Source organism: Carcharodon carcharias, chromosome 7 (assembly GCF_017639515.1).
Source record: "Carcharodon carcharias isolate sCarCar2 chromosome 7, sCarCar2.pri, whole genome shotgun sequence".
Lineage (NCBI taxonomy): Eukaryota > Metazoa > Chordata > Chondrichthyes > Lamniformes > Lamnidae > Carcharodon > Carcharodon carcharias.
This window is the reverse complement of record NC_054473.1, coordinates 111,352,383-111,370,753: the sequence shown is the minus strand read 5'-3', so window position 1 is coordinate 111,370,753 and position 18,371 is coordinate 111,352,383. Positions and strand designations below refer to the sequence as shown.

General features: G+C 43.8%; 1 protein-coding gene across 1 annotated transcript in view; it reads left to right on the top strand.

Moving 5' to 3' along the window:
• The window catches only part of LOC121280217 (RNA-binding Raly-like protein), an 883,916-nt gene extending 871,307 nt beyond the window's left edge, over positions 1-12,609 (top strand). The window contains exon 8 of the mRNA XM_041191974.1: positions 12,557-12,609. The gene's annotated coding sequence lies outside the window, so the exon portion shown is untranslated. The remainder of the gene's footprint in view (positions 1-12,556) is intronic.
• Positions 12,610-18,371: the final 5,762 nt, after the last annotated feature.

Below are 18,371 nucleotides of genomic sequence, written 5' to 3'. Positions count from 1 at the left end.
TGTAAGCCATCAGGTCCTAGGGATTTGTCGAATTTTAGTTCCTTGAATTTTTCCAATACCTTTTCTCTGATATTAATTACCTTAACTTCCTCACTCTTAGTAGCCCCTAGGTACTCTCTATTTCTGGTATGTAACTTGTGTCATCTACTGTGAAGGCAGACACAAAATATTTGTTCAATGTTTCTGCCATTTCCTCAATCCCCATAACAATTTCTCCTGTCTCTGCTTCTAAAGGACCAATGTTTACTTTAGTTACTCTCTTCCTTTTTAAATACTTATAAAAGCTCTTCCAGTCTCTCTTTTGGCTAATTTACTCACTTATTCTATTTTTCTCTTTTTAATCAACTTTTTGGTGGGCTTTTGTTGGCTCCTCAAACAATTTCAACTCTCAGACTTACAATTCTACAATTCCTTGCAACATCTTAAGCTTTTCCTTTTAATCTAATACTATCCCTAACCTCCTTAGTAAGCCATGGATTTATCTTTCTGGCAGAGCTTCTGTTTTTCATTGAATGCATTTTTGTTGAATATTTTGAATTGTTTCTTTAAATGTTTCCCACTGCTTATTTACCACCATAACTTTTAGTCTATTTACCCAATCAACCTTAACCAATTCTCCCCTCATTCTTATATAATTAGCTTGTTTAAGATTCTTGTGTCTGGTTAAATTATGTCATTTTCAAACTTAATTTGGATTTCAAGTGTATTATGATCACTATTTCCCAGTGGATCTTTTACTATGACATTACTAATTAACCCTGCTTCATTGCACAATAGTAGATCTAAAAAGGCTTTATCCCTCGTTGGTCCCTCAACATGTTGCTCCAGGAAACTGTCACAAAAGTATTCTACAAACTCATCCTCCAGACCACCCTTGCCAATTTGATTGGTCCAGTCGATATGAAGATTATTGTCCTCCACATCTATTACACTGCCTTTGTTACAAGTTCCAATACGTTCTTGTTTAATGTTTTGTCCAATGGTAAAACTACTCCTTAGGGAGCCTATAAACTACTCTCATCGGCATTTTCTGACCCTTGCTATTCCTAATCTCTGCCCATACGGATTCTACTTCCTGATTTTCTGAGTCCAAATCCTTTCTCACAAATGTCCTATGTCATCATTTATTATCAGGGCTGCCCCTCCTCCTTTTCCATTCTTTTCAAAATGTTGTGTACCCTGGAATGTTTATTTCCCAATCTTGGTCACCTTGTAACTATGGGCAACATTTTCCCCTCATCGGGCCAACTAAGGCCTGCCCAGTGTGACATCTTCTAGGAAGCGTATGCGTTCCCTGTGTGGACGGGGAGGATTCACTGAGCCGGCGGGGAGGATTCCTTGAGCCGGGAGTATACTCTTTTGCGCTCTCAGGCAGATCAGCTCAGGTTTGAAACATTAAATAAAGATGGGGAAAAAAAATTACTGACATGCCCCCTTGTGTGCCACCGCCACATGAGGTGGGACATGTCAATTTCTGATATTTGGAGATTTCAAACAAATTTTAATAACCTCATGAAACCTCATCCCACCCGTGGATGAGGTTTCACGTGTTTTCAGAAGCCTGCCTGGGCTCCCGGCCTGCCCGCCAGCCTTAAAGTTGGACGCACAGGTCCATTATCACTTTAATTACTTTGGCCTTAATAGGTCTTCATAGGCCTTTGATAGTTTGGCGGGCACGCAGCTGATTTGGCAGCACGCCTGCAGAACTGAAAGTCTAAATGACGAGGGGTGGTGTCGGGATGCCCGCCTGACATCACCCCGTGTCATTTTACACGTCGGCGAGTGGGCTCCGCCCCCCCACTCGCTGACCAATAAATGCAGCCCTATGTCTCTGTAATGGTGATTAGATCCAAACCATTTATCTTTATTTGTGTCACTAGTTCATCTATCCTACTGTGGATACTGTGCACATTCAGATAAAGTGACTTTAATTTTATTTTTTATTATTCCCTTCATGGACCTTAGTCTCTGATGCACTGTTACCATTAAACTCTCTGTCCCTTCCTGTCCCACTCAGCTTGTCTTTACCCACATCAAAATCCTTTTCTATTCCCTCAACTTTTATCTTTGGATTTCTACATCTCCCGTCACTCAAATACTCCTCCCCCTCTGTTGGTTTAAAGCCATTTTTCTCTACTCTGACTATATTTGCTGGTGCACTCTTTTGTTTCTACGCTCTGCCCCTTCTTGACACATACTGGTTACCAATACCCATTCCGCCACCCTGAATTATTGCCTTGTCCTTTCTCTTTAACTTTCCAGTTAACTTTAACTTCACATGAAACCTCCCCCAACTATTTAGTTTAAAGCCCTGACCTTGTAGAGGGAGATTTACCCTGTACCTAACCCCGTGCTGTACCTGTCCTGGGAGAGTTTGATGGGGACAGTGGAGAAGGAGCTTTATTCTGTATCTAACCCTGTGCTATACCTGTCTTGGGAGTGTTTGATGGGGGCAGTGCAGAGGGAGCTTTACATGGAGTTGGCATGGAAATGATGGAGGGTCCATGGAAGTAGCATTGGGGCATGGGTAAGACCTTCTGAACTTACCTTTCAAAAGGCTTTCAAATCCATACTATGTTTCCTGACTCCTCTAAGAGGCCATGAAAAACAAGCCATGGAAAAACTGGCCCGGCTCCATAAAAACCGTGGGATCCTCTGTGCTGCCTGTGGCTGTAGTGGAGCCAGCCTTGTCGGGAGTGCTGGATGCGGGCTTGCTACCTGCATCCTTAATCCGTGCTGCAAGAAGCAGCCGGCATTGGGAATGGAGGCAGGAGTCACAGAAGCAGATCCCACTCACCGTTTTTAAATGGCTCCAGAGTCAGCATGACTCCAAAAATCCGAACCTAATTCCCCAGAATCCAGGGAACTAATGTCTTGGCTGCAAAATTTCAGCCAAAAAAATAACAGTTTAATGACGAGACACTTCACCAGATTTCACCAAATCTTCCATGGGGAAGGTGTGCTTTTAATTCCAATTTCTGCTGTTAACTTATGTGCTATTCATCAGCCAGCGTCAGGTAGTCCATATAGGATCATAGAATGGTTACAGCACAGAAGGAGGTCATTCAGCTCATTGTGTCTGTGCTAGCTCTCTGAAGAAGCAATTTGTCTCATGCCACTCCCCAGCCTTTTCTCTGTGGCCCTGTAACTTTCTCCTTTTCAGGTAATAATCCAGTTCCCTTTGGAAAGCCTCAGTTGATCTGCCTTCACCACTCTCAGGCAGTGCATTGAAGGTACTAACTACTCGCTGTGTGAAAAAGGTTTTCCTCATGTCACAACTGCTTCTTTTGCCAATTATTTTAAATCTGTGGCCTCCAGCTCCTGATCCTTCCAACATAGGGACAATTTCTCCCTATCTACTCTGTCCAGTCGCCTCATGATTTTGAATATCTCTATCAAATCTCCTCTCAACCTTCTCTTCTCCAAGGAGAACAGTCCCAACTTCTCCAATCTTTCTACATAATTGAAGTTCCTGATTCCTGTAACCATTCTCATAAATCTTGTCTACAGTCTCTCTAATGCCTTCACATCCTTGCTAAAGTGTGGTCACCAGAACTGGATGCAATACTCCAGTTGAGGCTGTACCAGTTTTTTGCATAGGTTTAACATAAATTGTCTTGCTTTTGTACTCTATGCCCTTATTAATGAAGCCTTGGATACTGTCTGCTTAATTAGCCACACTTTCAACCTGCCCTGCCACCTTCAATGATCTATGCACATATACACCCAGGTCCCTATGCTCCTCCATCCCCTTTAGAGTTGTACCCTTTATATTGTCTCTCCATGTTCTTGCTGCCAAAATGAATCATTTCACATTTCTGTACATTGCATTTCATCTGCCACTCGTCTGTCCATTCCAACAGCCTGCCTATGCCCTTTTGAAGTTTAACACTATCCTCCTCATGGTTCAAAATGCTTCCAAGTTTCGTATCATCTGCAAATTTTGAAATTATGCCCTATACACAAGGTCTAGGTCATTAACATATATCAAGAAGAGCAGGTGTTCTAACACTGATCCCCGGGGAACTCCATTATAAACTTTCCTACAGTTTGAAAAATATCCATGAACCACTGCTCTGTTTCTTGTCACTCAGCCAGCTTCGTGTTCATGTTGCTACTGTCCCTTTTATTCCTTGAGCTCTAACTTTGCTCACAAGTCTGTTATGCAGCATATTATCAAATACCATTTAGAAGTCCATGTACACAGTATCAACAGCAATACTCTCATCAACTGTCTCTGTTACCTCATCAAAAAACTCAAGCAAGCTAGCTAATCATGATTTGCCCATAACAAATCTATGCTGGCTTTTCTTAATTAACCCGCATTTGCCCAGGTGACTATTATTTTTGATCGAGTTGTCATTTCTAAAGGCTTCCCCACCACTGAGGTTAAACTGACTGGCCTGTAGTTGCTGGGCTTATCTTTACACCCTTATTTGAAAAAATTTGCAACGTTTGGTGTCTGCTGGCACCATCTCCGAGTCTAAGATTGAAAAATTATAGCCAGTCCCTCTGCAATTTCCACTCTCACTTCCCCCAGTATCCTTGGATGCATCTCATCCCATCCTGGTGCCTCATCAACTAAGTACAGATAACCTATCCAATATCTGATCCTTATCAATTTGAAATACTTCAAGTGTCTGAACCACCTCCTTTTTGGCCATGACCCAGGCAGCATCTTCTCCCTTAACAGATGAAAAGTATTCATTCAATACGTCAGTGAATCCTTCTGCCTCCATGCGTAAATCCTCTTTCAATCCCCTTTTTGGTCCCTAATTGACCCCACTCCTCACGTTACCATACTTTTACTATTTATATACTTAGAGAAAGCTTTTCGATTCCCTTTTGTGTTAGCTGCCAGTCTCTTCTCATACTCTGTCTTTGCTTGACTTATTTACTTTTTCAATTCTCCTTTGAACCTTCTATATTCTAACTTGTGTTATCTCCATGATAGCTTTCATAAGCATACCTTTTCTGCTTCATCATAATCTCTATCTCTTGCATCCAAATTCTCTAGATTGTGGAAAGTGCCCAGCAATTGGATAATAGCAAAAACTCTACTCAAGAAAGAAGGGAGACAGAAACTAGGAAACTATAGCCCAGGTAGCCTGGCATAAGGAAAATGTTAAATCCATCATTAAGGAGGGAATAGCAGGACATTTAGAAAATCATAATACAATCAGGCAGACCCAACAAGATTTAGTGAAAAGGAAATCATATTTGACTAATTTATTAGCGTTCTTTGAGGAATTAAAAAGCAAAGTGGATGAGGGGAACTTGTGGATGTTGTGCACTTAGATTTACAAAAGGCATTTGAAAATGTGCCATATCAAAAGATATGACACACAATAAGGGCTCATGGTGTAGAGGGGTAACATTAGCATGAATAGAGGATTGGTTAGCTAACAGGAGGCAGAGAGTAGGGATAAATGGGTCATTTTCAGGTTAGCTAGCTGTAACCAGTGGAGTGCCACAGGGATCAGTGCTGAGGATTCAACTATTTACAATCTCCATAAATAAATTGTATGACGGGACTGAATGTATGTTTGCTAAATTTGCTGATGACACAAAGGTAGGTAGAGTAAGTTGTGAGGAGGACATAAGGATTCTGCAAAGGGATATAGACAGGTTAAGTGTATGAACAAAAATTTGTAGATGGGGTATAATGTGGGAAAATGTGAACTTGTCCATTTTGACAAGAAAAATGAAAAAGCAGCATATTATTTAAATGGAGAGAGATTGGAGAGCGATACATACAGAGAAATCTGGGTGTCCTGGCACATGAATCGTACATGTTAGTATGCAGGTACAGCAAGTTATTAGGAATGGAAAAGGGATGTTGCTGTTGATTGCAAGGGGAATGAGTATAAAAGTAGGGGAGTGTTGTTACAGCTGTACAGAGCTTTGGTGAGACCACATCTGGAGTACAGTTTTGGTTTTCTTACTTAAAAAGGATACAATTGCTTTGCAGGCAGTTTCAAAGAAGGTTCACTTGACTCATTTCTGAGATGAAATGGTTGAGCAGGTTGGGTCTATACCCAATGGAATCTCAAAGAATGAGAGGTGATCTTATTGAAACATGTAAGAACCTGAGGGAACTTGACAGGCTGGATGCTGAAAGGCTCCCCTTGTGGGGGAGCCTAGAACTAGGGGACACAATTTTAAAAATTAGGGGTCTCCCATTTACGATGGAGGTGAGGAGAATTATTTTCTGAGGTTAGTTAGCCTTTGGAATTTTCTTCCCCAGAGAGCAGTGGAGGCTGGGTCATTCAAGGCTGGATTAGATAGATTTTTGATTGACAATGAAGTCAAGGGCATTATAGGGTATAGACAGGAAAGTGGAGTTGAGGCCACAGACAGATTACCTATGACCTTATTGAATGAAGGAGTAGGCTCAAAGGGCTGAATGGCCAACTCCTGCTCCTAATTCTTGTGTTCATGTGTTGTTGGGCTGTAACATCCTTGGAGTCACAATCAGTGTCGGATTGCCACTCCGCACCCGCTTACACTAAATTCCTTCCATGCCTATCTCACCTGACCTTCCAAGTCAGGCCAGGTGAGATCCAGGTAGCACAACTGTCTCCAAGGTCCAGTGTCAAAGTCCAGCACCGTCGAATTGAAAGGTGATATGGCCCCTTTTTTACGGCACTAGCTGCTGTAAAGCAGGTCAGTTTAAAGGTTCCATTGAAGTTGACAGGCCAGGGAGAAGCTAAGTGCCTAAGGTAAGGGAAAAGGATTTGCGGGGGGGTGTGGGGATGTTTGGAGGGCAGGTGGGGATGGGGAGTGGGGAGGGGAGCAGACATCAGGGTGGGAGGGGTTTTAGCGGGCTGGACATTCATGGAGGTGAGGTGTTAAGACATCCGGTCGGGCTGGGGGTGGGTTAATAAGATATTGGGAGGGGGTCGGGGGTGGGGAGTCAGATATCGGGAGAGGGTGGAGGGGTCAGAGGTTGCAGGGTTGGGGAGGTTCCAAGGTCCGGGAGGTCAGGGGTTCCAAAGTCGGGGGGGGGGTAGGTTCCGAGGTCCGGGGATCCAAAGTCATGGGTCCTCAGGTTGGGGGAGGTGGGTGGGGGGGTACTGGAGTTCCAAGGTCTGGGTTCTGGGGTCAGGGGTCCTGAGGCCAGGGGTTGTCCCAAGGTCGGGAGTTCCGAGGTCAGGAGTTCTGGGGTTGAGGGGTCCAAGATCGAGAGGGGGTTCCAAGGTCGGGTGTTGGGTGGGGGGTTCCGAGGTCGGGGGTTCCGAGGTTGGTGAGTGGGTCCAAAGTCTGGGGGGGTGCGGTGGGGGCTCCCGTTGTGGGGGTCGGGGACAGGGGTGTGTGGGAAAGTCCCATGGAGTCGGTCTGGGCCATTACAATGGTTACCCAGAAGTTAGAGGTTTTAATTCTTCTAACCTTTTCTGGGTACCTATTGGTATAACCCTGGTGGAACCATCCTAAGCTTGCGATTTAAATCACGTTTTCAGATGGTTCCCAGCACAATGCAATTGTCCAGAGGAAGTTAGCACTTCTGGGCAATTGCCATGAAAACCCTTCCCTGGGAACTTGCCAGAGGGATTCCCCAGCACATCTTTGGGGTACCCCCCAAATCCGACACTGGGGAGCACAGAAGTTACGGGCCCTTGTTTTCCAGGGAGCTCTGGATTTGTTTGAACTACCTTTCCCTTTTGTGGGAATAGACTTTGACGGTACTTGAATTCTCTTCTTTAAAGGCTGCCCATTGTTCTGATACAGTTTTGCCTGCCAATCTTTGATTTCAATTTATCTAGGCCAGATCCATTCTTACCCCATTGAAGTTGGCTTTCTCCATTTAATTACTTTTACCTTGGATTACTAGTTAGTATTTAATTCCACGCAAAAAATATAAATAATTCCAATTAAATCATCATTTTGTGATATCATTCTCTACCAATGGTAAATGATTTTATTTTAACCATTCTTCAAGATGTGGCTGTTGTTGGCAAGGCCAGCATTTGTTACTTATCCCTAACTGCCCTTCAGAAGGTAGTGGTGAGCTGTTTTCTTTAACCGCTGCAGTCCATGTGGTATAGGTACACCCACAGTGTTGTTAGGGTTTTCTCCCAGTGACAGTGAACGGACAGTGATATAGTTCCAATTCACAATTGTGTAACCTGCCCTTGCTGCCCTTGTCCTTCTAGGTGATGGAGGTCAAAGGTTTGGGGGATGTTGTCGAAGAATGATCATGTTATGCCAAAAAGCTGATGGGTTATTTCTTCAATGTTGCAGAGCTTTTTTTGGAGGGGGGGGGCAGTTTTCTCCCCTACCCTCTTCTAAAGCTGTTGATTCATTCTGAGTTACAGTGCACGGGCATCGAATGTCCTTTTGTTCCCTACTCAAGTGTCCGTCCTTCAGATGTGAACCTGAACAAAGTGCATTGATTAAAGTAAACAAAAAATGCAGCCAGCACAAAGTCAGTAACATCACTAAACAACTATAAATATTAGAAATTTCCAGTCTTCAAAACACACCCAGAATGTCCTTGACTCATCTCTTATGACAGATGCTGAAAATCCTTCCCTGTGCATCTCCAGCATTTTCTGTTTGTATTTCATGTGTCACAGGTGCTTTAAAAGGTGTTTCCCCAATTTCACTTCAGAACAATGTGTTTGTATTTGAGTATTTTACCCTTGGAGTGAGTGAGTCAACTTAAATAACACAGCAAAGCCTTTTTAACTTAAAAAGAAAAGGTTAATTCATTTTGCGCTAGTAGTTGGTTAGTCCACACACACGTACACAAAGACTAAAAACAAAAAAACTGCAGATGCTGGAAATCCAAAACAAAAACAGAATTACCTGGAAAAACTCAGCAGGTCTGGCAGCATCGGCGGAGAAGAAAAGAGTTGACGTTTTGAGTCCTCATGACCCTTCAACTGGTTCTGACGCATGCCCCGGTCCCTCCGAACCATATCCCCAGTACCTTCAGGCCGTCAGCCCTGACGGTGAAGGGGACAAAGGATCGGTCAGCCCGGTTCCCAAAGAACATGGCCTCGCTCTTCCCACGATTTACCTTGGCACCCAAGGCCAGGTTGAACTGGTCGCAGATGTGGATCAGTCTGTGCACCGACAGCGGATCCGAGCAGAAGCCGGCGACATCGTCCATGTACAGGGAAGCTTTGACCTGAGTGCCTCCACTGCCTGGGTCGTCACTCCTCTTATGCCTGGATCCTTCCTGATGGACTCAGCAAAGGGTTCTATGCAGCACACAAACAGGACAGGGGAGAGAGGGCAGCCCTGCCTGACTCCAGATTTAATAGGAAAGCTATCTGATTTCCACCCATTGATTGAGACTGCGCTACTGATGTTAGTGTAGAGCAGTTGGATCCAATTGCGAATTCCCTCCCCAAACCCCATTTTGGAGAGCACATCCACCATGTAGGTGTGCAATATTCTGTCAAAGGCCTTCTCCTGATCCAGGCTGATGAGGCAGGTGTCCACACCCCTATCTAATTATCTATCATATTACTTGTGGGAGCTTGCCTTGAGAAAATAGGCTGCTATGTTTCCTACACTATAACAGTGGCTTCGGAAGTACATCATTAGCTATAAAGTGTTTTTTTTTGGCGGGGTGGAGGAGCATCCTGAGGTTGTGAAAGGTGTTATATAAATGTAAGAATTGATTATCATCCTCCAATGTGAATATCCTCTCTGTCCATGGCATATTCAAATAAATAAAATTGGGCATAAAATCTCCCTTCCCCCAAGTTACCTGATGCTACTTAGTTCTTTAATCCCTCCTGCCAATCCTAAATGCCCTGATTTACATATATAATAATGAGGCACACAGCGCAACAGCTGCAAGTTTTACACTTGTGATGCACTCTTACTGAGGCTGAGGAATTATAATGGTGCAGATGCTGCCAGGATCAACATCTCTGACAGGTTTTCTACCTTTCAGAAAATCTATAGTCTAGGTGCTTGAGTCATCCTGTAGCACGGTTTTGATCTTAGGCAGATTCCTTCTCTCTCCTAAGATAAAAGCAAAAAACTGCAGATGTGGAAATTCCTTCTCTCTCCTGTTTTATTATCTTCCAAATTAGGAAAAGCATAATCAGCACCTACCAACTTTGTTTTGGTAGTTGGTAGATTTAAGTCCTTCCTCAAGGTCCTCGAGTTACAAAGAAATTTGATGGAATTTTTTGTGTTTTATTTTCTGGTTTGGACTAAACACTCAAATTCCATGTCAATCAGCCGCTGCCATACCTGATTGCTGAGGCGGAGGCCTCCTTCAGCCAACATTAGCTTAGCCCAATTGTTGTCTAAATTTGGAATCTGTGTTCAGCAGCACAGGGGGGAGAATTTTCTGGTCGGTGAGCAGGGGCAGGGCCCGCTCACCAGCAAGGAAAATGACGCGCGATGATGTCAGGCATGCGTCCTGACGTCACCACATATCATTTAGATTGTCAGTTCAGCAGGCACACAGCCAACTCAGCTGCACACCCACCAAACTGTCAAAGGCCTCTTAAAGCCATTAAGAAAGCAATTAAAGTTGTTAAGAATGTTGCCCGTCCAACCTTAAGGTTGGAGGGCAGGCTAAAAGCCCAGGCAGCCTTCGCATTTTTAATGAAACCTCATCCACCAGTTTGAAAAAATGAATGGACATGTCCCAGCTCATGTGACAGTTTCACATGAGGGAATATGTCCTTAAATTTTTTTTTTCCTTTATTAAATTTTCTGAACTTCAACTAATCTCTCTGAGGCATGGAAGTGCCTCAGGGAGATTTCTGTGCCTCTTTCTGCTGTGAAAGAGCGCAAGCCCCAACTCCGGGAACCTCCACACACACACAGCCCACCACCCTCCCCCCCCCCCCTCCCCCCCCCCCCCCCCAAACAAGGAGCGCACAGCACTTCTGGGTGCGCATCACACTGGGCAGGCCTTAATTGGCCCGCCCACATAAAATGGTAGTGCCGCCCCAATTAGGGGCATTGATTGGGTTCGCGCCCACCCCCGCCCGCCCCTGCACAACCTCCCCCTCACTCTTTCCCCCCCCCAACGGGGGGAAATTTCTTCCCCGGGTTTCGGTCAGGAAAAACCCCTCACCGGCCGCTCAGTGAGGATGTGAGCCCTGACCTATTCTTCCAGGTTGTGTCTGGCCCTGGTGTTAGCAACACCTTTTGACAAAATAGATTCTGCTGGTGTCCCAGTGCCAGGGTGAATCAAGCTTGGAAAACCTGGTGTTTGGTACTCTCCTCCCATATCTTGATTGGCGTTCAGCATGCGTAACTTTTACATATGGGAAGCCAAGTGACCCAGCTATAATATAATTAATTGTGTCTTTGGAGAGGTATCCTGTCCTTCAGAATGTCCAAGTTTGATTCATTCTTGCCTAGGGAGACTGCAGGGTCTAATTTGGAAAAGTATTGGTACATCAGTTAGGATGTTGATTTGATTATCCTGCTTGAAGATAAGAGCCTTGTTCTGTGTCTTCTATGTATGACCTGTTGTTATCACATTCAGGAGTATCATGAGGTGTGAGTCACCAGGGACAGGGACAGCTTTTCCTCCCCTGCAGATACTCCTTACTAAGAGGCATTGGCAGAGCCAAGGAAAGGTGGATAGTTCAACGAAACAGGAGAAAAATGCAATAACCACGTGCCCAGGAAAGGGGGGGAGAAAATAACATACTTCACGGAGAGAACAGTTACTATTGGGGAGATGTGAGCCCAGCTGACAGCATTTGCCTCTCAGTTCTGTTTCCCACTATCTTTCTGCACAACTGTTCACTATTGTCTCTCATCCCCTATGTTACTCATCAATCACTGACAAACAAAAGGCTCTCCTAGTGATGCGAGGTAACACAGAAGGCACAGTAGCATCTTCAGGGCTGGTAGAGGAGGAGGGGGTCATTCAGCTCCTTGAACTTGTCCCACCATTTTATTAGGTCAGGGGTGATCTGTATCTTAACTCTACCTAGACACCTTGGCTCCATATCCTTTCGTATCCCGGCCCAACAAAGATCCATCAATCTCAGGTTTGAAATTTTGCATTGACTTGGCACAACAGGCTTTTTGGGGAAGGGAGTTTCAGACTTCCATTACCCTTTGTGTGGAGAAATGCTTCCTGACATCACCCCTGAACATCCAAACTCTAATTTTAAAGATATTATCCCTTGTTCTAGATCCCCACAAGAGGAAATAGCTTCTATCTACCCTACCAAACCCTTGAATCATCTTAAATACCTCATATAAATCGCCTACAAGCCTAGTTTATAAAACCCGTCCTCATAATTTACCTCTGAGGCCTGGTATTATTCTGGTGACTTTGCACTCCACACTCTCCAGGCCAGTATATCCTTGCCAGGGTGTGGTGAATGCAGTAATCCAGCTGGGGTCTAACCAGAGCTTTGTATAACTGTAACATAACTCCCACCCCTTTGTACCACAAGGAGATGCAAAAGACATAGCAGAATCTTCATTGCTGGTACTCCACTATGTTCTCTCCCGCTCTCTCTCTCTCTCTCTCTCTCTCTCTCTTCCCCCCACCCCCCCGCCCCCCATCACGTGTGGAACTTCATTCACTGACAGTCACCTCTTCTGTTTGCAGTGAATAGCAGCCAACAGGGAATCCAGATGACAAACAAGATAAGAAGCAAAAAGGCAGCTGCAGCTTTCATCAACTCCACTCAACAAGGAACATCTCAGAATCTTCTGAACAGTTTGATGTCGACTCACTATCGGCTCCTGTGTGCACACTGCCTTTTTCTGAAAACTCCGCCACTTCCTTTCTCCAACCTGATGTGTTTGGGAGGACCGACATCCCACTTGTATTATAGCTGTAAATTTTTTCTCCCGGTCCCTGTGGGTTTTTATTTTCAATGATGACCATTCTCGGTTTGTAGGGGACCGGGGACATTTTCAGAAGTAGGTGTGAAGAGAGAATGTAACGCTTTACAAAAGAAAACCTTTTTAACTGTCTTGTTTCTTGTTTTGGCATCTCTTCCTCCTCCTCTGTGTGTTCAGAGCTGGTGCATGAATCAAAAAGGACAAGCAAGTCAAGAGCTCCTTACTCCAGAGATTTAAGCACATAATCTCGGCTGACACTCCCAGTGCAGTACTGGGGGAATGCAGCACTGTCGGAAGCTCCGTTTTTTTGGATGAGACACTAAGCTGAGGCTCCCTCTGCCTTCTAAGATGGACGTAAAAGATCCCATGGCACTTTTTCAAAGAAGGGCAGGGGAGTCCTTCTTGGTGGCCTGGCCAATATTTATTCCTCAATATCCATCATCAAAACAGATTACCGAATCATTTATCTCATTGCTGTTTGTGGGAGATTGCTGTGTTCCATTTGGTTACTGCATCTTCTCCATTACAACAGTGACTACACTTCAAAAAGTATTTAATTGGCTGTAAAGCGCTTTGAGACATCCTGAGGCTCTGAAAGAATCTATAGAAATGCGTGTCTTTTTTTCTGAGTCGTGATGCTTCTGGCTTTTTGTTGACTGCCAACTTGGTGATAGCAAGTCTTGCACGGTAAGTCTGTGTTCAGCAGGTAGTTCCTAACAAGCTCTGCTTTTATCCTGATGGCTTTGCTAGTCCAGGCGATGATTAGATGAGCCATACAGATCTTGAAGGCGCGCCAATGGCAAGGGGCCCACAGCTTCCGGAGGGGAAAAAACTGACAAGAAAGGAGGAGGAAGGGATGTAGGAACAGAAGGAGACTATTCACCCCCTTGAGCCTGTCCCACCTTTCCAGTAGATCACGTCTGATCTGTGCCTTAAATTCATTTACCCACCTTGGTTCCAAATTCCTTAATATCCTAGCAAATAAAAATCTATCCATTTCAGTTTTGAAATTTTCCATTGACTACCCCCAAAGCCTCAGGGTAGTGGAAATCTGGAACTCACCCCCCTAAAAGCTACTTTGTGTAGATAAATAATTCCTGATCTTACTTTTAAATGGCCCAGCTCTAATTTTTGGTCATGTGCCCTTCTTCTGGACTCTCCCCCCATGACGAATTAGGGTGGAATTTTACGCCAGTGGGATTTTATGGTCCTGCCGAAGTCAACAGACTTCTGAATGCATCAACGCATTTTACAGCCCCACTTCCGCCCTTGATTTCGGCCTATCTACCTTTTCAAATCCTTTAATCGTTTTCACCACAATTAGATCATTCCTTCATCTTTCACACTCAATGGAATATAAACCTAGATTATACAACCTGTCCTCCTAATTTCACTCTTCAAGCTCTTGGTGAATCTGTGCTGCACCACTCCAAAGCCAGTTTTTACTTCCTGAGGTGCAGGGCCCAAACTTGCCCAAAACTGGAAATATATCGCCGTTCTTTCACTGTCGCTGGGTCAAAATCCTGGACCTCCCTCCCTAACAGCACTGTGGGTGTATCTACACCACATGGACTGCAGTGGTTCAAGAAAGCAGCTCACTACCACCTTCTCAAGGACAACTAGGGTTGAGCAATAAATGTTGGCATAGCCAGCAACACCCCATCCCATGAATGAATACATTTTTTAAAAAGCCTGAATGCAGTACTCCAGGTGAAAGTTGTATACCACTATACAGGGGAAATAACAATTCTTCTAAAAGCACAAAGCCCATGGTCTGGTCATGCAGTGAGCTCGACCATTAGTGGTGGTAGTAAAGAGATGAAGGATATCGAGCTTTTTACACCAGCTGCTTTGATAAGTTTCTTGTCCCATCTCAAGCATAGACCCATGGTATATTGACAGTATCTTATTGTGCAGGTTTGCCCCATTGTTGTGTTACACTGGCACAGGTTGAATGTCCTCCTTCTATACTGTTTTGTCTTAAATCTTGTGTACAGCAAAGTCTGGAAAGCCAGTGCAGTGCTGGGCAGTATTCAAGTCAAATGTTTGTATTTAACTATTTTTTCTCTGTCAGTAACTTTCACCTTGCGCTGGATTTCTCTGTGGATCTCGACTGTATGCTGAATGCAACTGTCACATTTGTCAAGGACTTTCCCTGTCAGTGTAACCTCAGCACACACCACAGAGTGGATTGCCTGGGAGGTAAAATCAAGTGAGAACTGGAGATCTCGGGCCAGTGTTGGTGAAACCAGCTGGCAGATCAGGAAGAATGACTGGGAGAAAGGGTCAGGTATAAGAACTAAGCTGGCAGAGTACCCAGGGTGGAGGTTAAGAGAGGAACCAGGAACTTTCACGGCTTCAAAGATGAGTTGAAACTACACACTTCCTCATTCCCAATACGTGATCAGTCCATGATATCATGTGATGAGCATGGGTCAATCGTTAATGGTGGAGGCTGGTTGCAGATGGAAGATTTTGAATGATATTGGTAAATCGATTCTGTCATGCTGTCTTGCAGTATGCTATATATTTCCTTTGATTGTACCAGTTATCTCAGAGCACCAGTCAAGGAGCAGAAGCATTGAATAATGACTATAGTCGAGTTACTAAAAACATGATGAGGTGTTTAATGAGGAATTCCATTTAAAAGTTCTTTTTAAAATAAAATTGGTGCACAGTTTCTGTCTCTACAATGTGATAACTTCTCTGAGTGAGGTTGCTCTCTTGACTAAGCATCACTGTGTTCTTGGCTGTGACCACCAGCAAGGTGACACCATGGAGGAGGAGGAGATGTGGAATTGGTGTATATGTTTTATGTATATTTGAATGTACTACATTGTTCAGTGTTGGTTCCTTTTAGTTCACTATTTATAGTTTTGATGTGCTTGTTTTAGCTTGTGGCTCATCCCCTGACCTGTCCTCTTCCCCTTATCCCCACCCTCCTCCCCTCCTCAACTGAACCTAAACCTAAAGCTTTTGTCAGCTGCTAAGATTTTCAAGGCATGCCTTTGCTAAAAGAAACTTTGGGCTTACTTCCCATTTCTGCAAGGAATGCTTCATTTGTGACCTGGCAGCATTTGGAGCGTGAGTTGAATGTTGACCAGCCAATGATCTTTCAGCTATCCTTATAAGAGTGCTTGGAAAAGAACTATTTTAAAAAGAAAAGTCATAATACAGCCATATTCTGCTAATTTCAGTGGTCCAATGTTGCTCTTATCCACTCCCACTATACAAAAAGCAAATTCATCATCAATTGGTGCATAAATTGACAATTTCCCTCAAAGAAGCTGAAGGCAGTGCTACCCAGACTATTTTCCAATGTGACCCCATTTTAATATTTGAAAATTAATGTGACCCCCTTTCCCGAGATGCCAGCAAAAAAGCAGCATAGTAACATTCAGAATATAGTTTTTAAAGTTCACATATTATAGATCAACAAATAATACTTCATAAATATGAAAATCTGTATTTTAATCTACTTTGTAAAAAATATTATTATTTCATGTACTTAAGTTGGTTTTAGTCAAGCTGTCCATTTTCCCTAGAGGCAGAAGACTCAATGAAGGCTTTCTCATCCAGCTTTCTTATCCAGGATGGCTGTGTATGTGTTCTGCTGCACCTTTCCCCCTATAAAGATGGCGGTTGTGCATGTTCTCTGCTGTACATTGTCCCCTATAAAGATGGCAGCCGTGCAAATGCCCCGCTGCACATCATCCCCTATAAAGATGGTGGCCAGTAACCTGGATCTGTCAACAGGAGAAGCCCTGCAGCCCTGATGTGGGGCCCAGTCTCATAGGAGAAGGAGCTCACAACCCCAGATGTTGTTTCTGTCAACCCAAAAGGGGTCACGACCCACAGTTTCAGAAGCATTGGCCTAAGGTTATTGACTGGAGTTGTTGTAGGTTTTGTCATTTGGCCTGCGTAACCAACTGTCCATATATCTCCCATTGGTCACTTATCACGGTCCACTGCCTTCCAAGCCAATTGAAAAGTCAACAAATCTTCCTTGCAGGATTGGATGATTCCTGAATGTTAGTCCGACAGCCATTCCTTGTCCATCTCCAATATTTGTATAACTAATATAAGTGTTCACAGAAAGTGAAACATAAAAAACCCATAATTGACTTCAATGCACCTATCGTCTTTCTCTTGCGTTGCCCAAAGCAGTGCCCCTGAGATTAATCTTCAATTCCTGAAGGTTCACTAAGTCCATAGAGATCCCAGGATACATGGGACAAGACTTTAAATCAGGACAGCGTCTGGGAAGATGCAGAGAAAATGGAGCAGCCCTAGTGAGGCAATGGGATCAGGATATTATGGATCTAAGCTTCAGCCTCCACAATCCAACTGACCTGTTCCAAGATCCTGGAGACTCCACACACTCTTGTGTACAAATGCTGGATGATGCTACTGAGCAGTGTTTAGAATTTGAATGGTTCTGTTCACACACTGATATTTCCTTGCTCTTCCTTTTTCTGCGCTGGTTCTGATAGGGTGACTTCTGTGCTCACATTCACCCTTGAAAGTTTTATTCAATTCACTTATGTTTTTAAAGTCATATTGATTGTTTGTAATAAACATCTTGTTACTGAGCTAGAATTTAATAAAAATCGCCTGAATAATATTTTGTCATCCAATGGTAATGACATGAAGGGTAAAAATTAAGCTAAAATGATGATAGGTGAGATACAAGAGCCATTGCATGTTAAGGCAAACTCTTTCTACCTGATATATTCCCCTCAACCATTACACATACAAACCTTCACAGCAAATGTTAGCCTGGTCCACCAAGTGTCTACCTTTCATCTCACCTCAGCGCACAGTGGCTGCAGCTCCATTGTGTCCTGAATTTGAACATAGGAACCCGAGTCGGCCTTTTAGCCCATCAAGCCTGTTCCTTCAATTTCAGTCAGATCTTGACTGATCTTTAACTCAACTCTATTGACCTGTCTTGATTCCACATCCATTTATTCCCTCACCCACCAAAAATAAACTCAACGTTCCAATTGGAATCCACAACATTTTGGGATTTCCAATATCTTTTCTATTGAAAAGTGCTTCCTGATCTTACCACAAAAATGACATGGCTCTAATAATTTAATAACTCTATATAAACTGTCTGTGAGGACTTGTGGCACAGTGGTAGTGTTCCTACATCTGGGCCAAAGGATCTGGGTTCAACCTGTAAATCCTGCTAATACACTTGATGGCAGGCGGTAAGAGTGGGAGAATTTCCTGGTCAGTCATACTGCAGAAGGCGATGGCAAACCACAGCAGTACATAATCATGGACCAATCCTATGGAATTTCTTGGATGCCAATACCCTCTTATAGCATGGTACCTGAAGGAGGATACAAACTGTGGCATAATTTCCTCCACTTTGTTTTCCAATCCCCTTGAGAAAAAGACCAACATTCCATTCTCTTTTTTGATTACTTGTACCCGTCCACCAGCTTTTAGTGATTTCTGTACATGGACACCTAAATCCCTTTGCTCCTCCAGAGCTCCGAGTCTCTCAGCATCAAGAAAATATTCCTATTTATTTCTCTGTTCCAAGGTGGATGAGCTCACACGCA